At 38.5% G+C, this 6,000-nt stretch overlaps 1 protein-coding gene across 1 annotated transcript in view; it reads right to left on the bottom strand.

Moving 5' to 3' along the window:
* Nucleotides 1-213: 213 nt before the first annotated feature.
* The window catches only part of C4H12orf75 (chromosome 4 C12orf75 homolog), a 41,694-nt gene continuing 35,907 nt past the window's right edge, over nt 214-6,000 (bottom strand). The window contains exon 6 of the mRNA XM_076853249.2: nt 214-743. The gene's annotated coding sequence lies outside the window, so the exon portion shown is untranslated. The remainder of the gene's footprint in view (nt 744-6,000) is intronic.

Here is a 6,000-nt window from a genome sequence, read left to right as displayed (position 1 = left end):
ATTGTCAATCTTAAGTCCTTGAAAATCATATAGAACAAGTATGACGAGATGCCATGATCACACAGAGGTGGAACGAGAGACTCGGTGGCCATGATGTATGTGTGGTCCCACGAGCCTCTGACCAAAGAAACAGGAATTCAATCAACCCGTGTTCTTGGCATGCAAATTTAACTGGTTTATTTTTAAATACTGCAATGCTATACAATGTTTCAAATAAAGAAAATTCTCTAACATCTAAATCAAATTAGAAAACCAAATAGTAAAAAAGGTAAAGAGAGAGTAGTAAGAATCCATTTACCAATTTTACAGCTAAAAATTAATGTGAAGTAGAAATAGTGAAAGATAAGAGGCCAAATATTTCACGTTAGGTGATGCATTTATAATGCCTTATTATCTAAAGTTATAAATAGAATAAGGATTTTGTTATATAAAAATTATCCAAAAAGTCTCAGAGAAAAGACATGACATCCACAAGCCGTGCTGAGTGGCCAGTGACAGTGCCGGAGCACGACAGTCCAGGCTGGACAACGGCCTCCGGACAGTCTGCGCTTGTCTTCCTGGGCAAGCCACAGAGTCCACAAAAAGCACACTGCCTGACCGGATCCCTCTGCTATCACTGTGAACTGCACCCATGCTTTCTTTCACTTAGGACTGGGGAGGGGGTGACTTTAGAATTTCCTTGGGAATGTCTGTGCACGTTGAAACGTCCCTGGGGCCTAACTCCTTCCAAATTGATGAGCAAGCTGTGAAGAGAACAAAGAGAAAAGAATCAGCAAACTTGAAAAGGTGTATCAGATAACAATGCACAGCCACAGTCTCCCAATTGTGTACTGCTTTTTTTAAGTTGAGTACATACTCAACGTCCACCCAATATTGGTTGTTCTCATTGGAGAACCATTAGTGCATGGCATAATGGTATATAAAGAGACCAAATCAGGTGGCAAAAGAGACTTATAAACTTACAATTAAAATGCAGCATGATTAAAAATGCCCAGACCTAGCCACATGCATGTATAGACTGATGAGTCACAGATCTCCCTTCCCTCCATGGTCAGAAACTCCGGGGAGGGCTATTCCAGCTGTCCACGTCAGGCTGAGCTCCCCTGGGGATTCTGAGGAAGCCAGCCCATGCACTGGCATCTGAGAGCCATGACTTCAGTACCCTGCATGTCTCTGTGCACACGATTTTTACCCTAGAGTAAAGAGAAACTTTTACCAAGAAACTACACATTGCATTGTGAGCCAAGTAACTTTCAGAAATTCTGAAGTTATAGCTGAATTTCCTTAAGAAAGTAATCAAACCAAATGGGAACTTGGGTCAGTGAGTAAGCTCAGTTCTGAGAGATTCTACATGTTGGTCAAAAAAAAGAACAGCTAATACTTTTTCCATAAGTCTTCTTCTCCAAAAGACAGACAGACTTCTCATCAGGATGTCCATCCAACAGCTAAGTCCAGAAAGCCACAAGTTAGACACGTCCCAGACCAGCACCACAACAGCCACGCAGCCACTGAGGAAAATGGTCAGCTATTCAACTTAGAAAATCTTTCAGGCCGTTCCAAGAGGCAAAAGAGGGACCAGGATCAAAGTGATCATTTAGGTCTCTTCTCTGGGCACGGCCTCGGTTATCTCGGACACGAATTCTCTCACTACCTCCATGGTCGCTGCCACTGAACTGTCAGTCTCCTGTCAATCAACCGCCTCCTCTACCACCATTGCTGCCCACTGATTCCCTGCTGTCCCCTGAGGTCACCAGGAGGTCTTCTTTCTAGGTGCTGCTGCCACAGAAGAAACCGCTGCCCTGGGTGCAATTGAAGCCGACACTGCTGCTGACCCCGGAGATCGCCTGCTGATCTGCCCCCACAGCTACAGTTGCAGCTGCCCCTGCAGCCACCGCTACTGCTGACCCGCTGCCTGCTGCCCAAAACCACCGCCACTACCAGTGCCTATGGGACTGCTTCAGGGGAGACTCCAGGTTTGATTGCACATGGCTGCACCCATTTTGGGACACCAGCCAGGGCCTGGGGCCTGGGTGCCAGTAAGTTTACCACCACAAGAGCCTCTGTCAGGGGACTCCAGATAGGACCTGCAGGTTTGGAGGAGACTGGAGTCTTCCTGCTGAGAGTGCTGGTGGCCCTTGTCTTGCTGCTGTATCTCGGGGTTGCTCTTCTGCAGGAGTGTATCCCTGGTGGTCTCTCTGCAAGAAGGAGCAGCACTGAGGTCTTGAGACCGCAGTGTGGCTGAGTCTGAGGTATCTGAAGCCCAGATCAGTGGGATAGAGACTGGGTTTGCGAGGGCTGATCTGGGCTTGGTGATCCCAAGAGATGTCAGAGACAGGGCTGAGAATCTGTTGAACACTGACAGACAGTTTGGTTTTCTAGCAATATTTATTTTATTTTTTTAATATTTATTTTTTCAGTTTTCGGGGGACACAACATCTTTATTTTATTTGTTATGAGGTGTTGAGGATCAAACCCAGCACCCAGCGCATGCCAGGCGAGCGCGCTACCGCTTGAGCCACATCCCCAGCCCTATTTTATTTTTTTGATTTATTAATCTCTCTACCATACTTGGAACAGGATGTTTTTTATGCATCAGTGTGTGGAGGACAATGAGATATGAATGGTCCTTTATAGTTCTGTTGTATTCTTATGTCTTTAATTTTTTCTCTTTGTTCGTATGCTTCCTCTCTCTTGTCTATTTTCTTGGATTTTCTTTCCAACTTTTCTCCAACAAACAGCCAATCTCTGTCAGCTCCTCTTCCACTCTTCTTGTGAATTTTTACTTCTAGCTTCTCTCTTCCTCCCTCGCAAATATTGTATACTACACTTCCTCTGTTCTCTCATCCACCACTTGAAACTGTAAATCATTTTAACAAATTTTCTGTTTGTACTATAGATAGCTATTGAATTCATCATTTTGGTTTAATGTGAGAAAGCAGTAGATGCCTTAGCTATTAGGTTTAAAGCTATATATTGTGTTCACTGGGTGCTGTTGATATTGGTCTCACCAGTAAAGGTGAAGTGCTGGAAACCTTCAGGGACACTATAGATAGGTCTCAGGGTAGAATTTATCCTGCCTTATATCCATACTTTTAGATGGGAAAACACACTAACAGCATAAAAAAACAAGGATATATAGCACCCCAAACAAACCAAGATGCTTCAACAACAGAAGCCACTGATAACTTAGTAGAGGAAATGTCCAGGAAGGAGTTCAGATTTGATACAGTTAATATATGAATTAAAAAATAGTATAAGGAGTGAAATCAAGGAAAAATCATAGGAAGTGAAAGATCACTTCAATAAAGAGTTAGAGATTGTGAAAAAAAAAACAAGCAGAAATCCTTAAAATGAAGGAATCAGTAAACCAAATTATAAATTCAATAGAAAGCATCCCCAACAGACTAGACCATTTGGAAGACAGAACCTCAGATAATGAACTCAAAGTATAGAATCTTGAAAGCAGAGTTGAGCATGCAGGGAAGATGGTAAGAAACCATAAACAGAACATCCAAGAATTATGGGATAACATGAAAAGACCAAATTTAAGTGTTATCAGAATAGATGAAGGAGCAGAGACACAAACCAAAGGAATACACAATCTTTTCAATGATAAAAGAGCAGAAAATTTGCCAAACCTAAAGAATGGAATGGAAAATCAAATACAAGAGGCTTACAAGACCTGAAATCTACAAAATTACTGCAGACCCACACCAAGACACATTATAATGAGAATGACTAACACAGAGAATGAAGATAAAATTTTAAAGGCTAGGAGAGAAAAAACTCAAATTATGTATGGGGGAAATCAATTTGGATCTCAACTGATTTCTCAGCCCAGAGCTAGGAGGTCCTGGAATAATATATTTCAAGCTCTGAAAGAAAACGGATGCCAATCAAGAATTTTATATCCAGCACAATTAAGTTTCAGATTTAAAGATGAAATGAAAATGAAATGAAAACCTTCCATGATAGACAAAAATTCACAACTGGAAAGTCTACATTACAGAGCATTCTCAACAAAATATTCCATGAGGATGAAGTTAAAAAAAAAAAAGTGAAAACCAGCAAAGGGAGGATCTACACTAAAGGAGCATTTAACCAAATGAGAAACTAAGTCAAAAAACCAGAAATAAATCAAAATGACAGGGAATACAAATCATATCTCAATCATAACCTTGAATGTTAACAGCCTAAACTCATCAATCAAAAGATATAGACCGGCAAATTGGATTAAAAAGCAAGACCCAACAATATTCTGTCTTCAAGAGACTCAGCTCATGGGCACAGACATCCACAGGCTGAAGTTGAAAGGATGGAAAGACTTATCACTCACATGGACTGCGTAAACAACAGGGGTTTCCATAAAATAGACTTCAAACCAAAGTTAACCAGAAGAGACAAAGAAGGATATTTCATACTTCTTACGGGAAATATAGATAAACAGGACATAACAATTATAAAATATTTATGCCCCAAATAATGAAGCATCTATGTACATCAAAAAAAAAAAAAAAACCCTTCTCAATTTCAAGAGTCAATAGACCACAATACAATAATATGGGGTGACTTTAACACCTCTTTCACTACTGGATAGATCTTCCAAACAAAAACTAAATAAGGAAACTATAGAACTAAATAATACAATCAATAATTTAGACTTAACAGACATATATAGACTATCTCATCAATGAGCAAATACACTTTCTTCCCAGCAGCACATGGATCCTTCTCTAAAATAGACCGTATGTTATGCCACAAAGCAACTCTTAGTAAATACAAAAAAACAGAGATAATACCAAGCATTCTCTCAGACCACAATAAAATGAAATTAGAAATCAATGATAAAATAAAAAGTAGAAGCTACTATAACAAATGGAAACTAAATAATATACAACCGAATGATGAATGGATAGTAGAAAAAATCAAGGATGAAATAAAAAAAATTCTTTGATATAATAATTCAAAATCTCTGGGACACTGTGAAGGCAGTACTTGAGGAAAGTTTATTGCATTCAGTATATTTATTAGAAGAATAAAAAATCAACAAATAAATGAGCTAACACTATATCTCAGAGCCACAGGAAAAGAAGAACAAATCAACAGCAAAATCAGTAGAAGACAGGAAATAATTAAAATCAGAGCTGAAATCAAATCAAAAGAAACAATTTAAAAAATTACAAAACAAAAAGTTGGTTCTTTGAAAAAACAAATAAAATAGATAAACCCCTGGCCATGGTATCGAAGAGAAAAAGAGAGAAAACTCAAATTACTAAAATACAAGATGAAGAAGGAAATATCACAATGGACATGTCTGAAATACAGAAGATAATTAGAAACTATTTTGAAAATTTATACTCTAATAAAATAGAAAATATCAAAGACATCAACAAATTTCTAGAGATAAATTTCTACGACCTACACAATGAGGAGGTCATACATGATTTAAACAGATCAATTTCAAGTAATGAAATAGAAAATGTCATCAAAAGCCTAACAACAAAGAAAAGCCCAGGCCCAGATGGATTCTCAGATGAGTTCTACAAGACTTTCAAAGAAGAATTAACACCAATACTCCTCAAAGTATTCCATGAAATAGAAAAGGAAGGAACCCTTATAAACTCATTCTATGAGGCTAATATCACACTGATACCAAAACCAGACAAAGACCCATTAAGGAAAGAAAATTTTAAACCAATATCCCTGATGAACAGAGATCAAAAATTCCCAATAAAATGCTGGCAAATCGCATACAAAAACATATTTAAAAGATAGTGTACCATGATCAAGCAGGGTTCATCCCAGGGATGCAGAGTTGGTTCAGTATACAGAAATCAATAAACATAATTCATCATATTGATAGACTTAAAAACAAGAATCATATGATCATCTCAACAGATGTAGAAAAAGCATTTGACAAAATACAGCACATTCAACAAATGGTGATGGCAAAACTGGAAATCCATAAGTAGCAAAATGAAATTAAACCTCTCTCTCTCA

Source organism: Callospermophilus lateralis, chromosome 4 (assembly GCF_048772815.1).
Source record: "Callospermophilus lateralis isolate mCalLat2 chromosome 4, mCalLat2.hap1, whole genome shotgun sequence".
NCBI lineage: Eukaryota > Metazoa > Chordata > Mammalia > Rodentia > Sciuridae > Callospermophilus > Callospermophilus lateralis.
This window is presented reverse-complemented; position numbering and strand designations above follow the sequence as displayed.